The following is a 16,617-nucleotide window of genomic DNA, read 5'->3' as shown; positions in this document are numbered from 1 at the left end:
CGGGGCGGTGGGGAGGCGGGGTCGGGCCCGAGGGGGTGATCTCGGAGGGGTGAGCTCCGCCGTGCGCCGAGAGCCGCGTCTCCAGGGCGCTGGTTGTAAACAGGTACACGTTTTCCAGCATTACGTGTTGCAGCAAATCCCAGGGTTCGCTCCCTCGCGTGTCTTCAGTCCCTCTTGCTCTCTCCATACACGTCTCAAAGGAGAAAAAACAGTTTGTTGGACCGAAATGTGGTGACTGGGCAGATGTAAAGGTGGAGGGGGATTTGGAGCGAAGAGTACCACCGGTTGGTTCCGTGCCCTGTCCCAAAACGGGTCTCAGTGGCAGCTGCCCCCTTGGACAGCGGCTGTCCCTGTCGCCATGATTTCTCGCCTGTCCTCACACCTTCCCCTGCCTGTGGATTAAAGAATCTTTGAAAATGCTGTTTGCTTTCCACGGTGGTGACGGTGATTGATGTGCGCAGGACAGGAGCTTTGAGATAAATTTTTAACAAGTCAGGGGCCTAATTGCCTTGACTTGAGTAAAGTGTTGGTGACAAGCGCTAAACTACAGGCTTCCAAGCTCCCCTTTTTTCCCTCGACAAAAGTAGATAGATTAAAAGTAGGCCCCTTTTAAACACACATAGATTAAATGGCTCCGATTTTCAACTGGTTCCCTGGAGTAAGACGCATGCATTTTTTTAAAAAGCTTCCGTGTGTTTATCCCAAATTGGGAGACTCCGTTGAAGAAAGAAAGGGAAAAGAACAAAACACAACCAATCCTTGTCTGCAGATTGAAGGAGACGGTTTGTGGTTGGCCCTGGAAGCTTTCTGGGTCGTGTTGATGTATTTAATTTTTTTTTTTTTTTTTGCACTGGCTTCTGTACCAGGTGGCCAGCCAGTTTCATCATCTGGCTGTCTGTTCTGGACAGTTACATTTGTGCCTCTCTTGAATGGTGATTGGTTGCACGGTCAAGGGAAAATGCCATGTCATTGATGGAGATACAAGGTTAGGAAAGAAAGAACCAGAAGACCTCCATACCGTGGAGAGGAACCTGGTGACAGTGGGAAAGGCTTATCTTGGTACATGATTCTTGCCCTTGCTGTAACTGAAGACGTTAAGGAGAGACTGCTAGCCTGGTTTATGTCAGATGCTCTTTCCCTCCGCATCTCTGCCCTTATTTTGAGTCTGGCCCTTGGGCAGAGCAATTGCTTGATTGCTCTACTCTGTGGTATTCCCAGCCAGCTCTCCCGTGCGCCTCCCAAATTAGCCTAGAGAACTCACCCCACTAGCTGGATATGGAAAGAAGACAGGCTTTTACGTCTGTGAATACTGGGCATAGCTTTTTTCTTTTTTAGAGAGAGGAAGGGAAAGCGGTAGAGATAGAAACATTGATGAGGGAGGAAGTCATCGATTGGCTGCCTTCTGGGGTTCGAGTCCAAAACCCCAGCATGTACCCTAACCAGTAATGGAACTGGCAACCTCTTGGTTCCTGGGTCGATGCTCAACTGCTGAGCCACATTGGCCGGGCTTTCTTTTTCTTTTTTTTTAAAGGAATAGTAGAAGTACTTTATCCTGGAGATTGGGATTTCTCATGGCAATCTAGTGCCCATAGATAAAATTTTAGTGTCTGTCTCTCTGTTTTTCTTTTAAAATCTTCACCCAAGGATATTTTTCTTTCTTTTTTCTAATTTTATTTTAAAAATATATTAAAGTTGGGACCCTAAAGCGCTTGGCAGCTGTTCAGACTCAGTGCTGGGAGGGCCAGACTATGCAGCTACCAGACTCCAAGTTCCTCCCGGCCTGGCGGCCTGGCAGCGGAAGCATCGCAGGTTTTAAGCCCCTGCAGGGTAGTGAGTGAATTGAATCCCCAGGCATCCTCCTGCACTTGCACTCACCATAGCTCCCGAGAATATTTTTCCATTGATTTTCAGAGAGCGTGGAAGAGAGTGAAAGACAGAAATATTGATGTGAGAGAAACACATTGATTGGTTGCCTCCTGCACATGCCCAAGCCAGGGCCCGAGCCAGGATGAGCTTGCAACCAAGGTACATGCCCTTCACAGGAATTGAACCCGAGACCCTTCGGTCAGCAGGCTGATGCTCTATCCACTGAGCCAAACCGGCTAGGGCTGGTGTTTGTGTCTTGACAGATGGCCTCCACACTAATGTTTCAATGTTCTAAAGGATGCTTTCCTGCCTTCCCTCTCCACTGTTTGTGAGCATCTCCTCACTGCCACACACACGAGCAGGGCTTGGCCACTTGGCATTTTCCTGAGAGGATGCCAGTTCTGGTCCCTGGGAGAGGTAGCACTAGTTAACAAATGTGCTGGTATTTTTTGAGGAATACTATGTATAGCATTACTTGCCTTACCTTATTAATATACTAGGGGAAGAAAGAGGCCCCTAATTTAGACCTCCTTGTGCTGGCTTCAAGGTCTCAAAAATTGTACAGACATTGTTTACTTTCTTATAGAGGTAACTGAGATATAGGTATATACTAGTACAGTCGGCCTTTCGTATCCATGGTTTTTACATCTGCAGATTCAAACAATTGTGGGTCGAAAATACTCAGGAAAAAAAAAAATCCCAGGAAGTTTCAAAAAGCAAAACTTGAATTTGCCACTCACCAAGCACTATGCTGAATCCATGCAAATGAAATGATGTGTAGGCATACCCTGCTGTAGCTTGATTCTGTTTTTTCATCTATAAAGTGGGGCTGGTACTGCAGCATTTTATATAAGGGACTTGATTATTTACAGAGTCTTATATCTGCAGGGTCCTGGAACCAGTCCTCCACGGTTGCCAAGGGATGACTGTACATGCATTCATAGATATGCATGGATGTATGTATATATACTCATGTAAGTGTATGTGCATATACACATTTACATAGATACATATAGCCCCTGACACATGTTATCTGGTGATAGTCAAGCAAGTCCTTGTGAAGATGCAGCCAATGGGCTGCGTTACCAGTCACCTTTCCCTTTCTGACTTTTCCTGAACTCAGATTCTGAGAGTTGGAAAAAACACAGAGCATTTCCAATAAAATCTTCTGCTTGCAGCTTACGTGCAGAATTACATCTCTCAAAAGTGCTTGCTTCAACATTCCTGCTGGTGTGGGCTTTGGAGGGTGGGGGTGGTGCAGTCATTCAGAAAAGGTTTATTGAACCCCAGTATGTGCAAGGCTTTGTGGGGGTGTAAATGTGAGAAGCTGGTTTCCCCACTCTCCAGGAGTTTTCTAAGGAAGAGCTTGACAGAGTAGCTGGAGTAACTTGAAGTAGGAAGAGCTGAATGTTGTAAAGGGGCTCATTGGTATAAGAGCGAGACTTCCCTGGAGGTTATGAAGGAAGGCTTTCTGGATCTGCTTCTGATCTGGGCAGATAGGATTGAGATGGTGGCTACGAGGATCATTGTAGGTGAAAGAAACAGCTTTTAAATCAGAGAGTTCTTTTTAAAAAATGTCTTCTGTTGAGGTAGAATCTTTAGTTTGTCATAGATGTAGTAGTTTGGTGGTTAAGAGCTTGGGCTCAGAATTAGACCTCAGTTTGAGTCCTGGTTCTGCATTTGCTATTAGCTGTTGGACCTTGAGCAAATTCTTTAACATTTCTGATTCTGTTTTTTCATCTATAAAGTGGGGCTGGTACTACCAACTTCATAGAGTCATTGTGAAGGTTAAATGAAATAACACTTCAAAGTGCACTGAACAGTGTCTGGCATTTAGGAAGAGTAAGTGTTAGCTGGTTTTATCATATATACTTCTACCCACTGGGAATAGTTCTCTCTGGGATCTGAAATCTGTTCCCCCATCTATATGAAAACTTTTCAGATATTTAAAGGGAATTATGACTTCTCTTTGTTTTCTCTTTTCGGTCAAAAGGCTTTCTTTTTTGCGATGGCTTCCAGATATTTGTGTGTTATGTCATGTGTAATGTAATGGTTCTTTACCAGGGGCATTTTTGCTCCCCAGGAGACAATTTTTTTTTAAAAAAATTGAATTCAGAGAGGAAGAGAGAGGGAGAGAGAGATAGAAGCATCAATGATGAGAATCATTGATTGGTTACCTCTTGCACGCCCCCTATTGGAGATCAAGCCCACAACCCAGGCATGTGCCCTTGACTGGAATCGAACCCGGGACCCTTCATTCTGTAGGCCGACACTCTATCCACTGAGCCAAACCTGCTAAGGCTGGAAACATTTTTTTGTTGTTGAGAGAGGGAGAGAGAGATAGAAGCATCAATGATGAGAATCATTGATTGGTTACCTCTTGCACGCCCCCTATTGGAGATCAAGCCCACAACCCAGGCATGTGCCCTTGACTGGAATCGAACCCGGGACCCTTCATTCTGTAGGCCGACACTCTATCCACTGAGCCAAACCTGCTAGGGCTGGAGACATTTTTTTGTTGTCACAACTGGGAGGCTGCTCCTGGCATGTAGTGGGTAGAGCCCAGGGATGCTGCTAGACATCCTAAAATGCATCAGACAGCTCCCCACACAAAGAATTATTCTGTCCAGAATATCAATAGTGCTGATGTTGAAAAACCCCGACCGTCTGGACTTAATTATTAAGCCTTTTATTTTCTCCAATCCCTAATGTTTGGGAAAGCAGTATGTGGTCCCAAGAAAACTGTACAAGGATTCAGAAGGGGATGAAACAGCTCAAACTCTGTAACTTCTGACAGATCAGTTAATCTTTTAAATAAAACTGCCTTCTTCCAAGCAAAGGGTTATAAATAATGAGAAGAATTTGAACCCCCCCCCAAAAAAAAGATGATCTTGGAATGGTTTTTATTATATAACCACATGTAATTTTTGCTTCACTCTTGAGGAGTGTGAACAATTATGTTGTCTCATTAGACTCTTCCTATCATTGAGGAGGAAATACATATTTTTTGATTGCTCTTTTACTAAAAGTAAAAAAAGCCAAGATGGTTAAGTGTGATAGCTGGTGAAGTTGAACATCCCTGAGTGACAGACTCCCCAGGAAAGAGAGTTCATCCACCTCTAGCCTGGAGGGCCTGTTCTCACATCCAACTGCATGATGGACATGGCTGTTGCTCATGTTGTAAAGCAGCTGTCCAAAATGCCTCTGTCTCTGGATTTCTCAAGGGCTTTGTCTTGCAGGGTTCAGTTTAGTTAACATTTTCTTGGTAAGGTGAGGTCTAAATGGAAAAAAATTCACCAGAATGATAGCTGTTTAAAGTGGGAACATAGAAATGATGGACTTGGCAAGAGCACTGGTTTAGTAGTTAGGACGCAGGACTGCCACCACCCAAGTTCCTGAGCAGGTCATGTGACCAAGCGTCACAGTCTTCCCCTGGGAAATTAGAGAGAGTTTTGGGTCCATAGGAGTGTTGCACTTGGCTTAACCAGATGAGATTCTGAAAAAGGAGGGGTAAATAGAGTTTTAATCAAAAGAATCCTTTAAAATATTCTGATTAAACTTGCTACATAGAGGTTCTTTGAGAGGTAAAACATCTTTTGATTAAACTGATGCATTGTTTTAGGATCAATCTGGCTGTTCGTAAATTGGATTTTCTAAGAGGAGAATTGTAAGGGAAAACTGTTTTTCTCCTCTACTCTCCATACTTTTGACACCTGATAAGTGGTTCCCCCCCCTACATCAAGTAATTCTCTAGTTCTCAGCTGACACAAACTTAACTCTTAAGCTATCTGTTATGGGGATAAGAATCAGATCCCAAAAGGTAAGAACTCAGTCCCACAAGACTGCCCCTACTTCAGATGCCAACACAAGTCCTGATAGAAAATCTTGGTCACTTGCACTTCTGACCAACCAGCTGTAAATTGGGGGTTTCCGCAATCCCCACCTTGAGTCTGATAATCTGTTAGAATGACTCAAAGCTCAGGGAAACATTGCTTACACTTGCCAGTTTATTATAAAGGATATTAAAAGGGATACTGATAAACAGCCAGCTGAAGAGTTATATATAACTACTTCAGGTTTGGAAGGGTCCTGAAGTAGGGTCTGCCACCTTCCGAGAACTTGGATTCCTTCCCTAATCTACAAGTTCTCTCCTTGTTCGAGAGTTTTTATAGGTCTTAATCTCTGTGTTTGACATGCTCTCTGCCCCACTTCCATTCCTGCCTAGGCCTGAAAGTTCCAACCTTCATTCCCGCCCCGCCCCCCAACCTTCTAATCATTTGGTCTTTCTGGTAACCAGCCCCAAGCTCCATTCTGAGGCTAAGTCACCTCATCAGCATAAACTGTAGTGCTTTCAAAGGGACTCCTTATGAATAACTTTTTAAAAGACACTCTATCACTTTGGAACTTCCAAGGATTTTAGGAGGTCTATGCCAGGAACCAGGACACAGACCAAATGTATTTTTTGTTGTACCACAAGGATGTACTAGTATGGTCTGGGACTCAGAGTTGTTGATAGATAAGTGGATTGGGGAAGGCTAAAGACTATCTTATCTAATAAAAGAGAAACACGCAAATTGACCGTACCTCCGCTACACTCACCAGCCACGCCCACCAACCAATCAGGAGCGAGTATGCAAATAAATCCACCCAAGATGGCGGCAGCCACGGAGCTGGAGCGAACAAGCTTGGGTTGCCCCTGGTGATGGAGGAAGCCAAGCTTCCCGCCTGCCCTGGCCGGCTGTGGGCTCCGCTCAAGGCTACAAAGTTTCAATTATAGAAGATAAATAAATCCCAGATACCTGCTTTCAGCCGCTGTGGCCTCCACTCAAGGCGGGTCTGGGAGCCTGAGTTGCCCAGGGCCGTGGCCAGCCTGCAAACAGCCCTCAGCCCCTCCCTCACCCAGACTGGCCAGGCACCACAGTAGGGACCCCCACCATGAAGGGGGTGTAGCCAGCTGGCAAACAGCCATCACCCCCTCATCCAGACTGGCCAGGCACCCCAGCAGGGAGCCCCAATCTGAAGGGGGTGTGGCCAGCCGGAAAACAGCCATCAGCCCCTCACCCAGGCTGGCCACACCTTCATGGGGTGAGGGTCCCCACTGGGGGGCTTGGCCAGCCTACAAACAGTCAACAGTCCCTCACTCAGGCTGGCCAGGCACCCACCCCCAGCGGGGACCCTCACCCCATGGGGACGTGGCCGGCCTGCAAACCACCACAGGCCTCTCGCCCAGGCCACCCCACACCCCAAGGGAACCCCACCCTGATCTGGGACACTCTTCAGGGCAAACCAGCTGGCCCCCACCTGTGCACCAGCCTCTATACTAATAAAAGGGTAATATGCTAATTAGACTGGGAGACCTTCCAGGAGACCTTCTGGACATTCTTCTGGACAAAGCCATGGTGGCGAGGCCGAGGTAGAGGCGGTTAGAGGCCAAGAGGAGAGGGCAGTTGTGGGTGATCAGGGTGGTGGGGGCGGGGCCATTGGGGTTAAGCAGACCAGCAGGGGGGCCAGTTGGGGGCAAGCAGGCCATCAGTGGGGGTCAGTTGGAGTTGATCAGGACAGTGGGGGGGGGCATTTTGGAGTGAGCAGGGCAGCAGGGGGGCAATTAGGGGTGAGCAGGCCAGTGGGGAAGGAAGGTGGGGGCAAGCAGGCTGGCAGGCAGAGTGGTTAGGGGCAATCAGGCAGGCAGGCAGGTGAGCGGTTAGGAGCCAGCAGTCCCGGATTGCGAGAGGGATGTCCGACTGCTGGTTTAGGCCCAATCCCTGTAAACCGGCAGTAGGACATCCTTCGAGCGGTCCCAGATTGGAGAGAGTGCAGGCCGGGTTGAGGAACACCTCCTCCCCTGTGCACGAATTTTGTGCACCGGCCACTAGTCCTAATGATAAGTGTAGATTGAATATTGCCCTGTTACTCGGGAACCTGCCCTCTGTGCCTCTATTGATTGTGAAAGTTTGCTCCCTTGTGATGATTATTAATTGCCCTAAACAAGATGCTAATCTTTTTTAAAAAATATATTTTATTGATTTTTTACAGAGAGGAAGGGGGAGGGATAGTTAGAAACATCGATGAGAGAGAAACATTGATCAGCTGCCTCCTGCACACCCCCTACTAGGGATGTGCCCACAACCAAGGTACTTGCCCTTGACTGGAATCGAACCTGGGACCTTTCAGTCCACAGGCTGACACTCTATCCACTGAGCTAAACCAGTTAGGGCAAGATGCTAATCTTTTAAAGACAAATGCCAGGAATCCTAATAGTCTATGTTCAGATCTGCTGTTGCTTGGAAGCTGGTAGAATGCTATTCCAGATGGAACTATGCACCATCTTTTTATTTTTTTAACTAAACTTTTTGTTTTCAGATAATTGCACATTGTCACGCAGTTACCATAAATAATACAGAGAGATCTGTCTGCACTTTATCCCATTTCCCCCAGTGGTAACATCTGGAAAAACTATAGTAACAATATTATAACCAGGATATTGACATTGATAAGAGTGAAGATATTTAACATTTCCATCACCAAAAGGATTCCTCATGTTGCCCTTTTATAGCCACACTCATTTCCCTCCTTTTCCCACCCATTTCTTACACCTTCACGATCACGAAACTGTTCTCCATTCCTATAATTTTGTCATTTATTTTCTTTTTTTTAAATATATTTTTATTGATTTCAGAGAGGAAGGGAGAGAGATAGAGAGTTAGAAACGTCAATGATGAGAGAGAATCACTGATCGGCTGCCTCTTGCACGCCCCCCACTGGGGATCAAGCCCGCAACCCTGGCATGTGCCCTTGACCGGAATCAAACCTGGGACCCTTCAGTCCGAAGGCGACACTCTATCCATCGAGCCAAACCGGCTAGGGCAGTCATTTATTTTCTAAATAGAATCATACAGTAAGCAACTTTTTGTGGTTGTCTTTTTTCTCTCAGCATGATTCTCTGGAGATTTATAAAAAAAAAAAAATTTTTTTTTTAACCAAGTTTGTTCCTTTTTATTGCTGAATAGCATTCCATTGTATGAAAGTAACACAGCTGTTTTTTTGTGTTTTTTTTTAATCATTCACTTGTTGAAGGACATCTGTATTGTTTCCTTTTTTTTTTTTTTTTGGCTATTCTGCATAATGCTGCTAAAATTTTTTGCTTATAGGTTTTTATGTGGACATAAGTCCTTTCTCTGGGATAAATGTCCAGGAGTCTAATTGCTGGGTTGTGTGATAGTTTATATGCTTAGGAAACTGACAAGCTGTTTTTCAGTGTGGCCTTACTATTTTATATTTCCAGCAACAATATGTGAGTGACTCAATTTCTCTACATGCTTGCCAACACTTAGTGTTGTTACTATTTTAATTTTTTGAATTTTTAGGAGTTTATTTGAGCCAAACTGATGACAACTGCTGGGAAGGAAACTCTAAATGGGGGGAGAAAATGCTCCTGCGTTGTCACTAATTTTAATTTTAGCCATTTTGATAAGTGTGTGGTACTATCTTGTAGCTTAATTTGCATATTCCTAATGGCTAATGATGTTGAACATCTTTCCATGAGCTTATTTACCATCAATATAGCCTCTAGTGAAATGCCTTTTGCCAATTTTCTAGTGGGATTGTTTGTTTTTACTGTTAAGTTTTCAGATTGCTTTACATATTCTAGTTCTTTGTCAGATATATGTGGTTTGATAATCTTTTATCCAACTCCAGAGCTTGTTTTTTCATTCTCTTTTGCAGAGGAAAATACTGTAATTTTAATTAAATGGAATTTATTGAAATTTTCTTTTATTGCTTGTGCTTTTGGAGTCAAGTCTAAGAACTGTTTGCCTCATCCTAGATCCTGTAAGTTACTTTTTGTATGAGGTTTAAAACTTAAATCGAGGTTCATTTTTTTGCTAAAAATATCTAACTACTCCAGTACCATTTGGAAAAACATCCTCAAGGATCTTAGAGGGAAATGTCCAGTATTTTGCCACTAAGTATAAGGTTAACTGTATATATTTTTTAGATGCCATTATCAAGTTGAGGAAGATTTCTATTCCCATTTTTGTAGTTGTTTTGTTAATCATCACTTGAGGATCTTTTTCCATTGATTTTTAGAGAGAGTGGAAGGGAGGGGGAGAGACAGAGAGAAACATCGATGTGAGAGAGACACATCAATTAGTTGCCTCCTGCATGCACCCTGATCTGGGCCAAGGATCCTCCCACATGTGCCTGGACCTGGGCGGGGCATCGAGCCTGCACCCCAGGCATGTGCCCTTGACCGGAATCAAACCTGGGACCCTTCAGTCCGAGGGCCAGCACTCTATCCACTGAGCCAAATAGGCTTAGGGCAGTGATGGCGAACCTTTTGAGCTCGGCGTGTCAGCATTTTGAAAAACCCTAACTTAACTCTGGTGCCGTGTCACATATAGAAATGTTTTTATATTTGCAACCATAGTAAAACAAAGATTTATATTTTTGATATTTATTTTATATATTTAAATGCCATTTAACAAAGAAAAATCAACCAAAAAAATGAGTTCGCGTGTCACCTCTGACACGCGTGTCATAGATTCGCCATCACTGGGCTAGGGCTACTGCTATTTTTTGAAGAGGTTTTTTAAAAATTGTGATTGAATATTGTTTTTTGTCAAATGCTTCTTCTGCACCAATTGATGCAATCATGTAATTTTTCTTCTTTACCTTGTTAATATGGGTGATATCCCCTGTTTTATTCCTAGTATTGATGATTTGTGTTTTCTCCTTTTTTTCTTTGCCAGTGTTGCTAGAAGTTTGTTAATTTAAGAGCCAGCTTTTTGTTTCTTTGATTTTTCTTTATTTTTTCAATTACATTTATTTCTGCTCTTTTATTATAATAATTTCTTTCCTTCACTTACTCTGAGGTTTTGTTTTAGGTTTTATTGCTCTTTTTTTTCTAAGTTCTTAAGGTAGGACTTAGATTATTGGAAACTTTCCCTTTTCCAATGTACATATTTAGTGCAATAAACTTCCCTCTCAACACTGCTTTAGCTGTGTCCCACAGTTTTTGACATGTCATATTTTAATTTTCATTCACTTCAGTGGATTCTTTCCTTTCCTTTGGGATTTCCTCTTTGAACCATGAATTATAAGTGTTTTTAGTTTCCAAGTGTGGGTATATTTTTCTATCTTCCTCTTACTGATTTGGGTTTGATTCTATTATGGTTAGAGAACATGGTCTGAATGATTTCAGCTGTTTTCGATTTGTTGAGGTGTTTTTTTGTGTGTGTGTGTTTTTTTAAAGATAATGGTTTTTATCTGGGTATATATATTCCGTGGGCACTTGGAAAGAATGTGTATTCTGCTGTATGAATAAGGTCCTGTTGGTTGATGACATTGTTGAGTTCTTTGCCCTTCCTGATTTTCTGTCTAGTTCAGCGATTTTCAACTGGTGTGCCATGAGAATTTTTAAAACATGTAATATCTGACTATTTAGTCAGGGGCACTGACCTCTTTTCCCTTAGATTGTTAAATAAAAAGTGATAACAGCCAACACAATAGCTGACTAGTGTGAATGAATCAAAATTATACCTTTTTGTTGTTGTTAGATTGGCAAAAAACATATAATAGTTTTTGGTGTTCTGCAGAATTTTAGTAATTTTTATATGTGTGCCACGAGATTAAAAAGGTTGAAAATTACTGGTTTAGTTCTTCTATTGATTAGTGAGAGAAGGATATTGAAGTCTCCAACTATAATTGTAGATTAGTCTTTCACTTTTCAGTTATAATAGTTTTAGCTTTATGTATCTTGCAGCTTTGTTGTGTGGTACATCAAAGATTGGTGCATTGACTCTTTTGTTATTATATAACTAGAGGCCTGGTGCACGAATTCGTGCATGGGTGGGGTCCGGCCAGCCTGCCCCGATTGGGGTTGGGGGGGCTGATTGGGGGCAGGGCTGGCTGGGGTGGGGCCACGGGTGGTTGGCCAGCTGGCCCCGCCCCTGGTCGAACTCCCAGTCAAGGGGACAATTTGCATATTAGCCTTTTATTATTTAGGATGTTGTTTTTTCTCTGTCTCTAATAGGTTTCTGAGGAAATGCTCTAGTGAATTTCTGCTAGAGAAAGCTTATCTCCTGGTGTGTTTGTAAAGAAAAGGAGTAGAACTGAAGAGTTTGGATTTTAAATAGAAAACTTGAAAGGTATTAAAAACAGCATAAATCAGAGAATTAAGTTGCCCTTTGTTTATTTTATTTGTTTTACAGGTTTTTATATAAGCAAAGCAAAATACCTAGGGAAATTTGAAGGTATGGGACAAAAAAGTAATCTTCAGTGTTTGTTATCTATAATAATAAAAGCGTAATATGCTAATTAGACTGGACCGCCGAACGACCTTCCAGACTTCATTCTGGACATTTTTGTGGATGAAGCCATGGCGGTGGGGGCCGAAGCAGAGGTGGTTAGGAGTGATCAGGCAGGCAGGTGAGCAGTTAGGGGCAATCAGGCAGGCAGGCAAGTGGTTAGGGACTATCAGGAAGGCAGGCAGGCAAGCGGTTAGGGGCGATCAGGCAGGCAGGCAGGCAGAGTGGTTAGGGGCGATGAGGCAGGCAGGCGAGCGGTTAGGAGCCAGCGGTCCCGGATTGGGAGAGAGGGTGCAGGCTGGGCTGAGGGGACCCCTCCCCCCCAACCAGGGATGAATTTTGTGCACCGGGCCTCTAGTTATAAATAAAGCAGCAGTAAAATTATTTTGTACATATATCCTAATATACTTCCATTTCTGCAGGATAATGTTCTAGATGTAGAATTGCTGGGTCAAAGACTGCTTTAAAAAATAAAACAAAATCTGGGACTGTGGGGGTCAAGTCAAAGTATGTGAAATTCTCTTTCTTAATTGGTAAGATGGCCTTCCCCTTAACTGATATTTCTTCCTTGTATTGACACCTTCTGTCATTTAAAAAAATATATTTTATTGATTTTTTACAGCGAGAAAGGGAGAGGGATAGAGAGTTAGAAACATTGATGAGAGAGAAACATTGATCAGCTGCCTCCTACACACCTCCTATTGGGGATGTGCCCGCAACCAAGGTACATGCCCCTGACTGGAATCGAACCCGGGACCCTTCAGTCCACAGGCCGACGCTGTATCCACTGAGCCAAACTGGTTAGGGCACCTTCTGACATTTTTAAAAAGATATATTTAATGGCATTTCTATCAAGGTTACATTGGAGAGATGATTGGGTTTCTTTGCTTTTTTGTGTTTTTAAAGGTATTATTTCTTTGAACTTGATTATTCAGTTTTAAAATAATCTTTTCTTAAAGTATACTATACATAAAATACACAAACTATAAATGTATAGCTTGATGAATTATTGCTAAGTGGATATACCCATGTCAAGAAATAAAACATGGCTAGTCCACCCAAAACTCATGCTTGCTCCCAGTCACACTATTTCTTCCCACCATCAACACAAACAGTAAATGGACTTTTTACACAATAGACTAGGTTTTTAAAATATTAACCATAATTTGAGTGTGTATTTTGTGTGTGTGTGTCTGGCTTCTTTATTTCTTTATTGTGCTTGTGAGATTCCTCTGTTGTAGCAGTAGTAGTTTGTTGATTTTCTTTGCTATATCGTGATATTACATTTTTAAATACGATTTATGTATTCTGTGTTAAAGTATTTAAGAGTGTGACTTGTCTTATCACACTTTTAATGGTGTCCTTTAATGAGCAATAGTTACTACTTTTAATGTAGTCCAATTTATAAATCTTTATGTTCTTTCAAGAAATCTTAACTTCCCATGAGGCCACAAATACATTCTCCTTGAACTTTTAAGGCTTCTATTTTTGTATGTAAACTCTGTTACATTAAATACGTTTATTCTTTATACTTTTAAAGAATAAACAATTTTATTGGAAAATAAATGTTGAATTTTAACAGATGCCTTTTCAATAGCAACTAATCTTGATCTCCTCCTCCCCCACCCCCTCTACCCCCGTTTATGTATTTAATCTTGTATTTAATTATGTTGTAGTTTTCCTTGTGCTTTATCTGCAGCCCATTCCTGGGATGCACCCTTCTTAAGCATAGTGGATAGTAAAAAATGTGTTATGATCTCTTTCTAAGATTTTATTTAGGTGTTTTTAATTAGTTCTCATTAAATGAGGTTAGCTTGTAATTGAACTTTTTGTGTGTGGTGCTTTTAACTATACTACATTTGAAGCCTTCTCTACCCATTCTTCTTTGGAATGAGTACTATAAGAGTTTCCTTTTGAATGTTGGAAAAATTTTCCAGTAACTTTACCAGTGCTCTTTTCTGTTTATTACTTAATACGTTTTTTCATTCCTTTTGTTTTGGGCTTATCTTTTTTGTTTATCTATTTTGATTTGTCATAGTTTTACATAGCTATCTAATTAATTTCAAATGTATCCTATATAATAAAACCCTAGTATGCAAATCGACCGAACAGCAGAACAACTGGTTGCTATGACTTGCACTGACCACCAGGGGCCAGACGTTCAACACAGGAGCTGCCCCATGGTGGTCAGTGTGCCCCCATAGGGGGCGCACCGCTCAGCCAGAAGCCAGGCTCACGGCTAGCGAGCGCAGCGGTTGTGGAGGAAGCCTCTCCCGCCTCCGCGGCAGTGCTAGGCACCCCTTGGGGGATGTCTGCAGGCCGGGCTGAGGGACACCCCCCCCACCCTGTCCCCCCAGTGTACGAATGTCATGCACTGGGCCTCTAGTCTGAAAATAATAGAGAATAATTTACCACAAAGGTTTGTAATCTTTTTTATTGATTATGTTATTTTTATTTCTGAGTTTATTCACTTTTTTTTCTTTTAAAAATGGATGGGGTGGGGGAACTTTCCAGAACGCTCGGTGAGAGGTGGAGGAGCAGCGGCTGCCTGAGCTGCGCGCAGCAACGCGCTCTTTCCAGCTCCTCCACACCTGCCTCGGCCCGCTCACCGGCTGTCAAAAATGGTGAAAGAAACCACTTACTATGATGTTTTGGGGGTCAAACCCAATCTGTAAATTCAGGCCTATTGCTGTGAAATATTTAATAGTATTTACAATGAACTTACAGGGAAGCAAAGAAAAATTGATAGTAAACAGAGAATATGTCAATTATATACCCATGGCTGACTTTAAAATAGACTGGATTGGGGTTCTAATAAATCTTGTAAGGATTTACATCTGAAGGAACTGGTTTTAAGTTAATTATAATAGAACATTCCCCAAGTGTTCCTACAATGGAAAATACTATTAAACTCGGGATTTCAATGCCATCATTTGAGGTGAATCCTCAGGAGGTTTTTCTGGAGAGTATCCTGTTATTAATATGGATTGGAAAAGGAAAAAAAGTCTAAACACCAAAGGAGGAAATGGGCTGTTACTAAATATAAAAGATTGTGTTCATAATGTTCCAAGCACTATGTTACTTAATTTATGTACGTCAGTAAATTTTATAGAGCCCATAATCCAGGGCCAGCTGAGGTCTGTTCATATTATACTATAATCTCCCTAATGTATGTTTGCTTTTTTTTTAAAGCCTCACTGTTACTAGAATTTTTTCTTCTCTATGTGAGCAACTAAATTTAAAATTAGGTGATGGGACAATTCAGGGATGGTAAATGGTAGAGACTACCTAGAGTGTGGGTAAGGATTCCGAAGTGTTGTCCAGGAAATGGGCCTGTCAGGTTCCATATATTTGCTGCTCCTGGTTCTCAGCTCTGTTTTTAGAATGGGGAAGAAAGGACACCTTTGTAAAAGATACCTTGCTCTTATTAAGAAAACAATTGCCTGCTGTGGTACTTATAATAATTGGTGATTTGAAAGATCTAAGTATGTGCTAAATTTATATTAATACAGACGAGGAGAAGACCTTTTCATGTGTATGGACATACAGCTGGTTGAAGCTTTGTGTGGCTTCCAAAAGCCAATAGCTACTCTTGACAACCGAACCATAGTCATCACCTCTCATCCAGGTCAGATTGTCAAGCATGGAGATATCAAGTGTGTATTAAATAAAGGCATGCCAGTTTATCACAGACCATATGAAAAGGGTCGCCTAATCATCGAATTTAAGGTAAACTTTCCTGAGAATGGCTTTCTCTCTCCTGATAAACTCTCTTTGCTGGAAAAACTCCTACCTGAAAGGAAGGAAGTAGAAGAGACTGATGAAATGGACCGGGTAGAACTGGTGGACTTTGATCCAAATCAAGAAAGACGGCGCCATTACAATGGAGAAGCATATGAGGATGATGAAGATCATTCTAGGGGTGGTGTTCAGTGTCAGACCCCTTAATGGGGCCAGTGAAAGTGAAGCCTATATATATATAGGCTAATAAATTATATATATAGACAAGTGAAGGTACATGCCCTTGTCCTGGCATTTTATGTACAGTAGTGAATGAGTGAAGGACTGTAACCATAATATGCTCACTACTTGCTATTGTTTTTGTTTTAATATTCAAGTATAGTAGTGTTTTAAAAGTTAAATGAAGAATAAAGTCAAATATAAGAGCTCAAAAAAAATGAATGGGGCTATTGAATTGTGTTGTATTTTCTCAATGAATTAGCTTAATTTTTTCTACTGTATTTTCCATTTTGTTTCTCCTTTTTTTATATCTCTCCTTTTGAGATTATTATTTTTATTTTCTTTTTGTCTTGTAATTTTACATTTCTAAAATCTCAGTTCATTTGCTCTTGCTTTTCTTTTCATTACTAAGGTATTTAGAGTGGTAAATTTTTCTTTGGTAGATTCCCATATATTTTGATAAAATTGATATTTTTGTTTAAGCTAT

General features: G+C 41.9%; 1 protein-coding gene and 1 pseudogene across 1 annotated transcript in view; both read left to right on the top strand.

The window, feature by feature from the left end:
* The first annotated feature begins 9,675 nt into the window (after positions 1-9,675).
* RCL1 (RNA terminal phosphate cyclase-like 1) overlaps positions 9,676-16,617 on the top strand; it is a 51,299-nt gene continuing 44,357 nt past the window's right edge. Inside the window, exon 1 of the mRNA XM_014546262.1 lies at positions 9,676-9,693. The gene's annotated coding sequence lies outside the window, so the exon portion shown is untranslated. The remainder of the gene's footprint in view (positions 9,694-16,617) is intronic.
* On the top strand, positions 15,438-16,118 carry LOC102253018 (annotated as a pseudogene).

The sequence above is a fragment of the Myotis brandtii genome, unplaced genomic scaffold (genome assembly GCF_000412655.1).
Source record: "Myotis brandtii unplaced genomic scaffold, ASM41265v1 scaffold44, whole genome shotgun sequence".
Lineage (NCBI taxonomy): Eukaryota > Metazoa > Chordata > Mammalia > Chiroptera > Vespertilionidae > Myotis > Myotis brandtii.
The sequence above is the reverse complement of the archived record's forward strand: the minus strand, read 5'-3'. Positions and strand labels throughout refer to the sequence as shown.